Source organism: Oncorhynchus mykiss, chromosome 24 (assembly GCF_057628025.1).
Source record: "Oncorhynchus mykiss isolate SJ-2025 chromosome 24, ASM5762802v1, whole genome shotgun sequence".
NCBI classification, from domain to species: domain Eukaryota; kingdom Metazoa; phylum Chordata; class Actinopteri; order Salmoniformes; family Salmonidae; genus Oncorhynchus; species Oncorhynchus mykiss.
The window spans coordinates 7,077,644-7,093,127 of NC_143045.1; positions in this window are offsets into that span (position 1 = coordinate 7,077,644).

Consider the following 15,484-nt stretch of genomic DNA (forward strand, 5'->3'; position numbering starts at 1 on the left):
GCAGCGAGTAAAAGGGCCCAGGATTACAGAGGGTCACGGCTGGCACGAAAGACCGGGAGGCCACTCCCCCCAAAAATTTAGGGGGGCACACAAGGAGATTGGCTGAGTCAGGTTGGAGACCTGATCCAATTCCTCGTGCTTACCGTAGGGAGCGTGGTACTGGTCAGGCACCGTGTTATGCGGTGGAGCACACGGTGTCTCCAGTGTGCGTTCACAGCCCGGTGCGCTACATTCCAGCTCCCTGCATCGGCCGGGCTAGAGTGGGCATCCAGCCAGGACGGATGGTGCCGGGTCAGCGCATCTGGCCGCCAGTGTGTCTCTACGGCCCAGGATATCCTGCACCGGCTCTGCGCACTGTGTCTCTGGTGCGTCTGCACAGCCCAGTGCGTCCTGTGCCAGCGAAAATAACCATCCAGCCTGGAGGGGTTGTGCCGGCTCTACGCTCGAGACCTCCAGTGCGCCTCCACGGCCCAGTATGTCTCCCCAGCCTGGTGAGTCCTGTGCCTGCTCCCAGAACCAGGCCTCCTGTATGTCTCCCCAGCCTGGTGAGTCCTGTGCCTGCTCCCAGAACCAGGCCTCCTGTATGTCTCCCCAGCCTGGTGAGTCCTGTGCCTGCTCCCAGAACCAGGCCTCCTGTATCCCCAGCTGCCCATATGCTTCATATGCAGCTTCACACACCAGGCTGCCCATATGTCTCCTCACTCCAGTGATGATCCATGGCACGAAGCCTCCAGTGATGATCCATGGCACGAAGCCTTCAGTGATGATGCATGGCACGAAGCCTCCAGTGATGATCCATGGCACGAAGCCTCCAGTGATGATCCATGGCACGAAGCCTCCAGTGATGATCCATGGCACGAAGCCTCCAGGGATGATCCATGGCCCGAAGCCTCCATTGGTGATCCATGGCACTATGCCTCCGATGATGATTCATGGCACGAAGCCTCCAGTGACGATCCATGGCCCGGAGCCTGCAGTTAGGATCCATGACACGAAGCCTCCAGCACTGATCCGCGGTCCGGAGCCTGCAGCGACGGTCTCCAGTCCGGAGCCTCCAGCGACGACCCCCAGTCTGGAGCCTCCAGCAACTATCCCCAGTCCGGAGCCTCCAGCAACGATCCCCAGTCCGGGGCCTGCAGCGAGGGTCCCCAGTCTGGAGCCTCCAGCGACGGTCCCCAGTCCGGGAGCCTGCGGGGCCTGCGGCGAGGGTTCCCAGTCCGGGGCCTGCGGAGAAGGTCCCCACACCAGAGGCGCCACCAAAATAGGGTGAGCCAGAGGAGCCGCCACCGAAGTAGATGCCCACACGGACCCTCCCCTATAGGTTCAGGGTGAGCATTCTATGTTTTCTGTTTCTATGTTTTGGCCGGGTATGGTTCTCAATCAGAGACAGCTGTCTATCGTTGTCTCTGATTGGGAATCATGCTTAGGCAGCCTGTTTTGCCACCTTAGTTGTGGGTAGTTGACTTTGTTAGTGGCCTGTATAGCCCTAGTAAACTTCACGTTCGTTTTGTTGTTTCTTGTTTTTGTTGGCGACATTCATAATAAAAATAAATGTACACTCACCACGCTGCACCTTGGTCCGGTCATTTCCACCCTGACGACGATCGTGACAAACATACTTTGGTGCGAAAAGTGCAAATCAATCCCAGAACAACAGCAAAGGACCTTGTGAAGATGCTGGAGGAAACAGGACATACACAAAAGAGTAGAAATTGGTGAAGTGAAATGAAAAAAATTACTTGTTTCAAAAAATTCAACAAAAAAAAAAAAAAACACGAAAAGTGGTGCGTAGATATGTATTCACCCCCTTTGCTATGAAGCCCCTAAAGAAGATCTGGTGCAATCAATTACCTTCATAAGTCACATGATCTGTCACATGATCTCAGTGTATATACTGTATGCACCTGTTCTGAAAGTCCCCAGAGTCTGCAACACCACTAAGCAAGTGAAGCTGTAAATGCTGCAAAAGGTGGCTCTAGAAAGTATTGACTTGGGGGGGGGGGGTAGTTATGCACAGTCAAGTTTTAATTTTTTTGGTCTTATTTCTTGTATGTTTCACAATTTAAAAAAAAAACATTTTGCATCTTCAAAGTGGTAGGCATGTTGTGTAAATCAAATAATACAAACCCCCCCCAAAATCTATTTTAATTCCAGGTTGTACGGCAACAAAATAGGAAAAATGCAAAGGGGGGTGAATACTTTCGCAAGCCACTGTATGCAAAGGAGATGTGTCTCACTGCAGGAGGCAAATATTGGTCACACCAGATACTGACTGGTTTTCTGGTCTACGCTCCTATTTAAAAAAAAAAAAAGGTATCTGTGACAAACAAATGCCTATCTGTATTCCCAGTCATGTGAAATCCATATAATAGTATCTAATGAATGTATTTCAATTGACTGATTTCCTTATATGAATTATAAATACGTAAAGTATTTGACATTTTTGAATGTTGCGTTTATATTTTTGGTCAATATATATGCAATAGCATGTATTTTCATTCTTATTCCAAAGATAAAGATGAAACATTATGAAGTCAAAATGCAATAAATGTGCAATTATTGTGCAAACTTCGATTATTTCTCAATTATGCTTTTAGATACAAAAATGTCAGATATATGTCAACACGCCTACCTCCAAAGGACTATTCTATGCATTACATTTTGTGAAAATCATGATATTATTTGGTCTGAGTTTCATGAGGAGTCACACTCTACACTGAGATAAGAGAAAGATGACCTCTTGAGTATACAAAACATTCCTCTTGGAGTTACTTTGATGAGACGGTAAAGCGTTCCCCTGTTGATGAAATGTTGACATCTAGAGAAATCCTCTGACGATTCAGAAGCATATCACCCTTTCAAAACAGATTTAACATTTGGGTAATCAGTGCTCTTATTCAACTTTTCAATTTGGGAATAGAATTGCTTTAAAAAGACAGACCTTCTTGAAGCCTTGTGTCACTTACAAAGCTTGTCGTAATAGCTACCCATTAGCTTTCCTGAATTGAAATTATCACTGCATGAACCAACTCTTAAATATAGTAATATATTTTTGTTTAGTTGTTTTCATCCCCTTTGCGCTTGCCTCCATGTTAGATAATGATGATGGCCACCTTCCCCGAAGCCCAGATGCCCAGTGTACAGTTTTCAGTGGCTATTCAAAAGGAATCTTTACTCATTCACCCCTCTTAGCTTTTAATTTCAAAAGAGAAAGTCATAAAAAGCCTCTCCGTTTCTGCCTAAAATATTTATTACATGCATCCTATTATTGTCCACAGGGAAACTGGTGAATGCTTCAGTGATTTTCAAAAACAGATCTGTCCATCCAGCGCACAATGACATATTAGCAGAGTTTCTCTTCAGAAAGAGCTTACACCTCTAGCAACTTATTGTTCATGTCTCCCCTCAATAAGTTGTACCTTTAGATTTATGTTTGGATTTGGACAAGCATTGACTGACTTTGGATTATTAGAGGAGGAAGCTGCATGTGGCATCTGACAATCTATGAACAGAATATTATTAAAAACTGCCAGGACACTCAAACATTTTTATTGGCAGATAGATTGCCTCTCTCACTTCCAAATGAGATGCTTCTCCCACAATAATACATGGTAATCAAAAACAAACAATAAGCTGGTCACTGACGTGTGATGTGTAAATCCCTCCTTTTGGCCTGGGTAGAAAGGTCTGGGAGGTAATGTAACATATTCTCAGAACTACAGTAACTTCAATGACCTGATTCCCGGTAGGCCTAGTATGGCTTGGTGACATGCCACGGTCTATCTCCTCGTTCCAGGTAAGGCTCATGATTCAGTGACATAATCTCCACACTAGATCACGATGACTGAATGGATTTGGCCTAGTTAGTGGCGCAGGTTTTTGACGTCACTGTCATTTTTGTTCATGCAGGTGATGCTCCACTGAGCAAATACCAGGAATGACACACATTGAAGTTACACGACCCTGCATATTTACTTGGACAGTGAAGATGAAACTTTTAATTTGTCTCTATACTCCAGCAATTTGGATTTGAGATCAAATGTTTCATAAGAGGGGACAGCACAGAATGTCCCTTTTTATTGGAGGGCATTGTTATTCATATCTGATTTACCATTTAGAAACTAAAGCACTTTATGTAGCTAGTCCCCCCTATTTAAATGTGTCATAAGTATTTGGACAAATTCACTTGTGTATTAAAGGATCAAAATTGTCATTTTTTTGGTTCCATATTCCTAGCACGCAATGATTATCAAACTTGTTGGATGCGTTTTGGTTGCGCTTCCCATTATGTTGTGCCCAATAGAATTGTATGGCAAATAATGTAGTGTCATTTTGGACTGTAAATTGTAATATAATTGTAATGATGGGGCGGCGAGTGGGAAGCAGGTGCAACGTTTTAATAAAACAATAAAACCAAGACCGCGGCACTATCATAATGCAGTACGCCGATACACAAGAACAACACCAACTGATGAGCGAACATGGGAGAGTGACATATAAAGGGGAGGAAATGATGAAAGTAATGGAGCACAGGTGTGAATCATAATGATTCACATGTGCGTGTGATGATGAGTGCCAGGTGTGCGTAGTGATGAATCCCAGGACCGGCGGTTAGTACTCTGGCGACGTTGTACGCCGGAGGGGAGGAGCAGGAGCAGACGTGACAATAATAAGCTTCTGAACACTTCTATATTCATGTGGATGCTACCATTATTACGGATAATCCTAAAAGAATCGGGAATAATGATGAGTGAGAAAGTTAGAGGCACAATGATCATACCCCCAAGACATGCTAACCTCTCACCATTACCAATAACAGGGAAGGTTAGCATTTCTCAGTCATTTACAATTCATTCATGATTATCCATAATCATGGTAGCATCCACATTAACATATTCTATTCTTATTTAGAATATAAGTCACTCCAAAATGACAATATGTTATTTACCATTCATTTCTATTGGCCACAATGTAATCTGAAACACAACCAAAACAAACTGCAAATGCATCCAACAAGTTTGCAGAGTAGACAAGCTTCGATCTAGTCATTGCGTGCTAGGAAAATGGGACCAAAAATTACAATTTTGACTACATTAATGCACATTTAAGTGAATTTGTCCAGATACTTATGACCTCTTCAAATGGGGGGACTAGATACATAAAGTGCTTTCATTTATGTATTTTATTTATTTATTTTATTGAACCTTTATTTAACTAGGCAAATGAACTAGTCGTATGAAAACACCCCCAAAAAATGTGACATTCTGTACTGTCTCCTCATATGAAACATTTGATCGAAAGTATAGAGCCAAATTATAACTTTTCGCTTCAATTTCCTGTAACACACATGTAACACACTGTGCTGCTGCTTCTAGTCTTGACATCCAATTGAAATACAGTATTTTGCCAATGTTTAGACACTTGAGATGGAGTCTGTCAGAGTGTGTCAGCCACAGCTTCTGACCTCTTCTCTTGCCTTCATCTGTATCTCCCTTTCTGTCTAAGATGAATGGGATTCGGGTCAAACTCATTAAAACCTGAATCGATATCTGTCCTTAAGCTCTGTGCCAAGGGCACTGTATTCCTAAAGTAGGAGTGAGCGTCACAGAGCAAATTAGGATGGACTTCCCCTTTGGCAAACAGTAGTGTTCCGTATGTACTGTTTGTTGAGTTTTCATTAGTACATATTCCCTATTTAGTCAAACACATTGTTACACCCACCAATAAGAATGAGCTACTACTATTAGTACTACTGTAGTACTATAGATAATGTGTATTTGTGCTGTTCCTTATGTACTATTACAGTACTACACATATTATTATACCAACAGTATATGACAACAAATCACATCTCTTCTCTCTACTGTATGTCCTGAATTACTAGACTCCAGGGGGATGACCTCACTGCACTCTATCACAGTCACAGCATTCATAATGGTACTGTGTGGGATGCGTGGATACTCGGCAGCTCATACGTCACATGATTAAACACATACATTGGCAGGCGAACCGTAATAGGTACGAACCTGCCTCAACCACCCCACACTCCCCTAGCCGACAGATGTTTAACCTTTAACTGCAGTGGGCTAAATCAGGGTCACACAAAAGTGTTTCTTGGTAGTCTTAAACAAATCTACTTTGAAACAAAAATATACACCTCACACGCATGCTTATGGGCTTTAAAAAAAGAAGACACTTGTGCCATGTCAGATAGAGTTCAAATGTATAGAATGCTGATTTTGCATCCAAATATTACACTTTACATACACATCACAGAAGACTGAAATAAAACCGTTTGCCATTGAAACACCAGATTTTCAGGCGGCTTTTTTGAAAGAATGTTTATTCCTTCTGAAAAATATTAATAACATTCCACCCACTAGGTCATTTGACTGCAGGAAAGCGCTACACCTTCGCACGCGAGTCTGGACTGGGACAAGTGCTTGAGGAGGTTCCCCTGCTGACTGTGACCACCATCCTACTGCACCCAGCCCACTTGTGTCATCATAGCCAACATCACCATGAGCTGCCCACCAGAGCAGGATCCAATGTGATTTGAGAAGGAGGAATATGAGGAGAATGTCATGGAAATTCAGTACTGAGTGAGACTTGAACAACTATTAAAACAATCATCCTTATTCAACATCGATTAAATATTGCAATAATGAGGCTGGTCGACCCACCACCCTTAAGTGTTGGACCGAGTAACCTAACCTTTACACAAGTGCAGAGTACTATATATAGCTGACACTAACAATGCTCAGTCATGGTTGGTTCAACCCCCCTTTATTTAGACCAAGGAGCATCATAAGCCACTCTGAGTTCATCCTGTTGTTATCTGCATGTGTGTTGTTGTCTTAACCCCACCCTGACTTAGTTTCCCAGGTGTAAGGATGATTTTGAGACAATGAGGGATTGTTCTACTCTTAAGCTATCTCTAGTAAAACACTTCCTTGTCTCTGTAATGCAGTCTTTAACCCATTTGTTAGCTCAAGCCATCTCCAGTGACCATACGCCCAGATTAGCTGCAGGGAACTCGAGTGGAGCCCTTGAAAACACAGACACTAACAGGACAGAAATGTCTTAGTATTAGTTAAATATGAATTGTTAATCATTCATATCAAATTAACCAGGTAAATGTCATTTTTCTATCGCAGGGGACACTTGTGAAGGCCAAATTTCCAGCATCAGCTGGAGCTTACAAACTCCTTTGGGAGGAATTTTGCTCTAGAAAATCTACAAGGAGAGACTCATTTAGTTAAAAAAATGTGTAAACAATTGTTGTGGTCTTGTAGGCAATTCTAACATTGCCTACAGAGTGCAGCGTGGCTATGCACTTCTTGAGCAAGAGTTACTTTCATCTTGGCTCGCATGCCAGCTATATTCACAAAACCACCCGTGGCGCTGTACTTTTGCGTACGTTTCTGAGAAAAGCATGATGCTCTCTGTAATCCGCCAGTCACCGTGCATCCTAGTAACATTATTTGTGTTTGGTTCGTGTTGCATTAGCACCAACGAACCAGTGGCAGAGGGAACACTCTGGTCGGGTTTCGGCCCCTTTCCATCATACTCATCAACCTTCCTCCCCTTTTCCAATGAAACAGCTCCCACCACCACCTCAGCTCATGATAATGCTTACAGTAATGTAGCTATAGCATGTGACCGGGAGAGTGCATGGAGTCTTGTTCAATGGAATGAGAACACAATGGGGGCTGATGCTGACTAATGTATTGTGGATGCCCTGAGTGGCTTGTGACGTCCACTTGCACATCTGTAGGATTACTGCGACCATCACAACAAGTACACTCAGCAGAGCCAAGCCCCACTCTTGACGAATAATAGCCTCTCCAAAATAGATGGAGACTGGTTGGTTTTATGGTATGTCCCTGTCATCGTACTGATGAACTTCACATCACTCCTGAGAACAACTCCATGTGGATGGCTGCCTCTTCAAACGTCAATATGTCCACCAAGGTATGGTACTCAGCTTACTTCCCCAGTCATGCTTTCTTCTTCAGTCCTTGCAGTGAATGCAGAATCTTTAACAATTCTATTTATTATTCTCAGTGGCCCTCCCACTGATTCTGCACATTAACCCTCTACTGCAGTGGTCTAATTCAAGGCATTTCTCGTCGATACCCAAACATTTCTGTAGAAAGCCAACGTAAGGGCATAAAATGCTCCTTTTTGTTATGTGTTGCGCAGTTGGTGGTACATGCACTTGATTCAGAAGCTCTGCGCACCGGGTAGGCAAAGTGTTCCCATTTTTGAACAATTTAATTTGTCTGAAAAAACAAAAACCGGGAGATCTGTGGTTAAATCAAGTGTGCCTACTGCGGTGACCAATCGGATAGCTCAAATTACGACCTTGCCACATAAAGGTTTAATACTAGCATACGTGAGATTTCATAACTTTTAAAACCTTGACCAGAGATCGACTGACAAAGGATACAGCAAAGAGATGCTTTTTTTTATGAGTGAGTTCATGTCTAAGTTTTTGTTCAGCACTGTCAACACTATTACAAAACCCACTTCTCCCTACAGCCACTAGCGCTGCAGCTGCAATGAATGAGTAACCAAGTGTATTGATAACCCTGCATTTCTAAAAAGTATTATTATTAGCAACTCGTTGTGTCTTTTTTAATATCGAGGAATATTTCCCTTTCTCTGGTCATAGAAACGTGAATTTTCCCTAGTTCCCAGTTGTCTTGAAAGCAGCATGACCATCAAATGCAGGTACCATCAGTCCAGTAAAATAAAAAATAAAATGTGCAAATGATTTAAATTTAGGCTAAGCTGTGCCTCACAAACGCTACACCAAATGATCTATTTCATTATCAAAGCTCGAGTTTTGAAGTATAATATGGTCTGAGAAGAACAATATTGGCAGGCCAGGCAGATAGCCAATATGCCTTGATAATATATTAGGCTTACTACACAAACCTCATTCCTACAGAACTGTTTTTGTAAGCTTAATGTTACATTGTTTAAGTCATGTCTAAAACAAATTCTGAGCGGTAGAGCTCGGCTTGCTTTTTGACTGCGAAAGTGATCTTGACTAAGAAGCGGTTGGTGATTACTGCTCTAATTTGTTCACTCAAAATTAAGTATTCTCTTGTTCACTTTGCCACGTTCATTTATCACATTGAGACCCATTAATGCTACAGTGCACGTGCTATGGTGTGTTTTTCCCTCTCATGTAGGTAAAGCCATTGTTGGAGAGACTGATAGGACACTGTTACTAGGTCAGTTAGAGCAGTTTTCTCCTCTCTTAATGGATTTGACATGCAAATTCCTAATTTTGCTCTAGTAATGGGCAAAGAACTTCAAATAGAGCTTGTTACGGATTCTGCTGACGGGAGGGATTTTCTGTTCATATGGGGTAATGAAGCCAAATAATCTTCTGAAACTTGCACTAGGTCTTGAAAACAAAGAGTACGCAGTGCAATTGTGCATTTCTCCTCATGTTGCACAAAAATGTAAATAAAAAAATCATCAAGGTACTGTATTTCAAAAGTGCAAACACATTACATACAGTACCTATTATTCTCAAGTTCCTCTTGTGTCGTTAATTCGTCAGGTTCAGTTCGAATTCATAGTGAAAGGGGAAAATATGAATCTCCTTTGCATGTGACTTCAAATTGAAGTAAGACTTTTAAGGTCGCCTTTTTTGGGGGGATACCTCTAAAGCCCTTTGAAAATGAAAACATCTCATCATAGCGAAAAAGGTGAAAGAGCTCAAGTGTAATGCTCACAGCACCGTAGGACGAGCTGCTGTTCTTCTCTCAAAATAAAACACTGTTTGGCTGCTAACAGGGTGACAAGAAAAAGGAACCTCCTTCCCATTTCTCTTTCCACTTCCAAGACGATAACTGCGCCGTGCAGAATGTGCAGTTTTGAAATGCACTTATGTCACAGCCCTCAGTTAAAGTGCACCCACTGGCAAAGTGGCGTTTATTGTCAACAGAAATATAACAAAACACAATGTATGTTTTAGCTGAATTTGCCATTATACATAGACATCAAACAGAACAAAACTATACAGTGCCCCTAACTTTCCGGACTCATACTTTTTGGAGCAGGGTTGAAGCAGGGTCAGGTTTTCAGCAGTAGTTGTGAAAGCAGCAGCGTGATGTCTTCTCTCTGAGCCGGAGTGGCAGTTTAGCTTTTAAAAAAATAACTCCCCCTTCCTGGCACAGAGCGTGAATGTACCCTATTACTGAGGATGTTGCTGGCTCTGTGAAAACGGTTGCTGTTCATGAATTATACACTGAGTGTACAACACATTAGGAACATGCCCTTACCATAACAGACTGACCTACTGAAAAGGCATGATCCCTTATTGATGTCACTTGTTACGTCCACTTCAGTCAGTGTAGATGAAGGGGAATAGACAGGTTAAAGAAGGATGTTTAAGTCTTCGTGACCATTAAGACATGGGCTGCAGTCCAAACTCAATGTAGACAGCCCTCGGCCTTAAAACCTCTGCCCTAAAATGACATTTTACATCATCACATCAGAGTGTACCTTAAATGTCCCTTGCCCAAGCTCGGGAGTGTGATGATCAGGGAGGCAACATCCTTGGTGGAAATCTTGAAGTTGAGTTTAGAAACACTCAACCTAAAGCTATTAAATGTAACTAGCAAGCTAACGTCGATAGCAAGCACTCCTGTCAGGTAGCTAGCTACAGTTACCCATAGCTGGCTAGCTAGTTCTATAGTTTGGTCATTTATTCCAATACATTTCTGAATTCCAAGAAATATGTTTATGACGCTAGCTATGTTTTATAGGCACCACACTATGAGACTAAGCCAATTTGCCAATACTGAAATCAATGTCATCTATATTTTTAAAAATTCGCAAGCTAGCGTTATAATTTTTGTCTTACATGCCGAAAATGCAGTCGTGTTGATTAAATTCGACACTTCTCGGCCACTGGAGTTTGCATTGAATTGTGGGTCATATCAACCCCACAAGTGATTCAAAATTCTTCACTCGCTCCCTCAAGCTAAATCGAGGGTGCTACGTTTGTGAATTGGACCTCCACTCAAGATGGCAATCAAACTGCGTCCGTTTTCGACGGTGACTCCCCCGAGGGAAAGTGGCTAGCGCGAGGGCTGAGAGGGGTAAAAATAACGTGTTTGAACTGCAGCTATGGATTGTGTATGTGTGCCATTCAGAGGGTGAATGGGCAAGACAAAAGTTAAGTGCCTTTGAACAAGGTATGTAGTAGATGCAAGGTGCACCGGTTTGAGTCGGTCAAGAACTGCAATGCTGCTGGGTTTTTCACACTTAACAGTTTCCTGTGTGTCTCAAGAATGGTCCAAAGGACACCAGCCAGCTTGACACAACAGTTGGAAGTATTTTTTATTTATTTATTTCACCTTTATTTAACCAGGTAGGCAAGTTGAGAACAAGTTCTCATTTACAATTGCGACCTGGCCAAGATAAAGCAAAGCAGTTCGACACATACAACAACACAGAGTTACACATGGAGTAAAACAAACGTACAGTCAATAATACAGTAGAAACAAGTCTATATACGATGTGAGCAAATGAGGTGAGATAAAGGAGGTAAAGGCAAAAAAAAGGCCATGGTGGCGAAGTAAATACAATATAACAAGTAAACACTGGAATGGTAGATTTGCAGTGGAAGAATGTGCAAAGTAGAAATAAAAATATTGGGGTGCAAAGGAGCTAAATAAAATAAAATAAATACAGTAGGGAAAGAGGTAGTTGTTTGGGCTAAATTATAGGTGGGCTATGTACAGGTGCAGTAATCTGTGAGCTGCTCTGACAGCTGGTGCTTAAAGCTAGTGAGGGAGCAGAGAACTGGAAGGAGAGGCGGCCAAAGAAAGAATTGGTTTTGGGGGTGACCAGAGAGATATACCTGCTGGAGCTCGTGCTACAGGTGGGTGATGCTATGGTGACCAGTGAGCTGAGATAAGGGGGGACTTTACCAAGTAGGGTCTTGTAGATGACATGGAGCCAGTGGGTGGGGCGACGAGTATGAAGCGAGGGCCAGCCAACGAGAGCGTACAGGTCGCAATGGTGGGTAGTATATGGGGCTTTGGTGACAAAACGGATGGCACTGTGATAGACTGCATCCAATTTGTTGAGTAGGGTATTGGCGTCAACATGGGCCAGCATCCCTTTAGAATGCTTTAGACACCTTGTAGAGTCCATGGCCCGAATAATTTAGGCTGTTCTGGGGGCAGAAGGGTTAGGAAGGTGTTCCTAATGTTTTGTACTCTTAGTACATGTTGAGTCTTCTCTATCACAGCTTCATAACAGCAGAACACAGTCCTCCTGAGGGACTCTATTCCCTGTATGTTGCTGTTGTGCCCTCAGATCAAGTTCAACTCTTTGTGAGAAATTTATGTTTTTCAAAGCAGAACCGTTAGGGACCTTAGGGGATAATTTGTGTTTGCTTAGAGGTGATGCTTCCACATCACTGGGTTCATCTGCACTCAAATGTCATGCAACTGCCATGACTGTTACTGCTCGCCAGATATCCTGCAGCAAATCAATGTGAACTCCTCACAAAGCGGTGGTCTGTTCGTATTTTTTTTAAAGTTAAACAAATTCACCATGCTTAAAGGCCCAAAGCAGCCATTTTTATTTCAATATCAAACCATTTCTGGGTAATAATTCAGTACTTTACTATGATGTTTCCATTAAAAACAATGGTCAAAAATAACTTTTAGGCAAAAAATACTTTCAAGCTAAATTTTTGTTAGGACTGTGTGGGAGTGGCCTGATAGAGGGGCCTAATTGGAGGGGCTTTATGGGAGGGATATGTAACCTGAAAACTAGCATTGGTAGAGAGATTTGGTATTATTTGTTTCAAGTTTTAATGTCACATGCACAAGTACTTTGAAATGTCTTTCTTGCAAACTCAAAACCAAACAATGCAATAATCAGTAATCATATATTACTAGAAAAAACCCCACAAGAAATAAGAATAAGAAATATGAAATACACCATAAAGTAAATAAGTGAGCATACTAAATACCTTCCTTTGTTATTGGTGTATTAACTTATATTGCCAAAACTCCACCCATGCAAAAACCTGCTGATTAGAAAGTCCGATGTAACTTATATTTTCAACCCGCAAATATATCACATTTTTCTACACTTTTACAGTGTTAGTTTCATCAGCTGTTGGACAACGTGATACAAAACACCGGAAATACAGAATACTGCACTGGGCCTTTAAATTATAAAAAAATAAAAAATAAACTGTACAGTTGGCACTTAACATTGACTTTGCTTTTCTTACTGTTGTCTAAAACACAAAGTTACCTTGTCATCTTAAAACACTTTGGGCCTGAGTCAAATGGACCAGCAGTTTGACTGCAGGGATATTACTACCTTCAAAGTTCTCAGCAGGTAATCCCTTATTTAATCTTTTATTCTTTAGAAACGCACCTAGTGCACTATAGAGACTGTAGATAAATAAAGGGGACTGTAAGTTAATGCAGGGCAGAAGCAGAAAGAACAAACTAGTACTTCTGACCTGAGTCATTGACCACTGGGTGTCTAGACCCATGACAGTCAGGTGAATTTATCTTCAACCTCTGGTGCATCTCATTTTGTGTGTCCTTAGATTGACTCATTTCCCATGGACATTTCTCATTTCTCATGCACCCTCAAGTAACCTGACCTCACAAATATGTCAGCAATGGGGGTAAGGATGGACATGACGGCTCCAGAACACACTTGGCCAGGCTAACACGTTAAAATGCATCTCTGGTTGGACATCGAACTGTCCCAAATGGCATGAATCATTGAACAAAGCTGGTTGAATGCTATCCCTAAACATCCAAAACATCCATGCCACGGATCTGTGCACTTGCTCAGTGGGCCCCAGTACCTTCACAAACAAACACACCCTAATAAGTCAGCGATGGGGGTAAGGATAGACATGACTGCTCCTGTGAATGCCACCGTTCTGCACGTTAAAACGGATTCATACTCAGTTCCACAACATCAGAGAGGCTAAATTAACCTATCATGCTGTGCTTTCTACATGCCCACCAGGAGGCACCTAGATGGGAGGATATCACTCTCTCTGCTCTAGGATATTGTTTATTTATCCCTAACGACATACCGGAGAGAAGGACACATACAGTTGAAGTCGGAAGTTTACATACACTTACGTTGGAGTCATTAAACTTGTTTCCAACCACTCCACAAATTTCTGGTCAATAAACTATAGTTTTGGCAAGTCGGTTAGGACATCTACTTTGTGCATGACACAAGTAATTTTTCCAACAATAGTTTACAGACAGATTATTTCACTTATAATTCACTGTATCACAAATCCAGTGGGTCAGAAGTTTACATACACTATGCCTGTGCCTTTAAACAGCTTGGAAAATTCCAGAAAATGATGTCATGGTTTTAGAAGCTTATGATAGGCTAATTGACATCATTTGAGTCAATTGGAGGTGTACCTGTGGATATATTTCAAGGCCTACCTTCAATCTCAGTGCCTCTTTGCTTGACATCATGGGAAAATCAAAAGAAATCAGACAAGACCTCAGAAAATAAATTGTAGACCTCCTCAAGTCTGGTTCATCCTTGGGAGCAATTTCCAAATGCCTGAAGGTACCACGTTCATCTGAACAAACAATAGTACGCAAGTATAAACACCATGGGACCACGCAGCCGTCTTACCGCTCTGGAGATGTGTTCTGTCTCCTAGAGATGAACATACTTTGGTGTGAAAAGTGCTGCAAATCAATCCCAGAACAACAGCAAAGGACCTTGTGAAGATGCTGGAAGAAACAGATACAAAAGTATCTATAGCCACAGTAAAACGAGTCCTATATCGACATAACCTGAAAGGCCGCTCAGCATGGAAGAAGCCACTGCTCCAAAACCACCATAAAAAAGCCAGACTACGGTTTGAAAATGCACGTGGGGACAAAGATCATACTTTTGGAGAAATGTTCCCTGGTCTGATGAAACTAAATTAGAACTGTTTGGCCATCATGACCATGTTTGGAGGAAAAAGGGGGAGGCTTGCAAGCCGAAGAAGACCATCCCAACCGTGAAGCACGGGGGTGGCAGCATCATGTTGTGTGGGTGCTTTGCTGCAGGAGGGACTGGTGCACTTCACAAAATAGATGGCATCATGTGAAAGGAAAATTATGTGGATATATTGAAGCAACATCTCAAGACATCAGTCAGGAAGTTAAAACTTGGTCACAAATGGGTCTTCCAAATGGCTTAAGGACAACAAAGTCAAGGTATTGGAGTGGCCAGCACAAAGCCATGACCTCAATCCTATTGAAAATTTGTGGGCAGAACTGAAAAAGCATGTGCAAGCAAGGCGGCCTACAAACCTGACTCAGTTACACCAACTCTGTCAGGAAGAATGGGCCATTTGACTCAAGTTAAATCATTTAAAGGCAAATACTAATTGAGTGTATGTAAACTTCTGACCCACTGGGAATGTGATGAAAGATATCAAAGC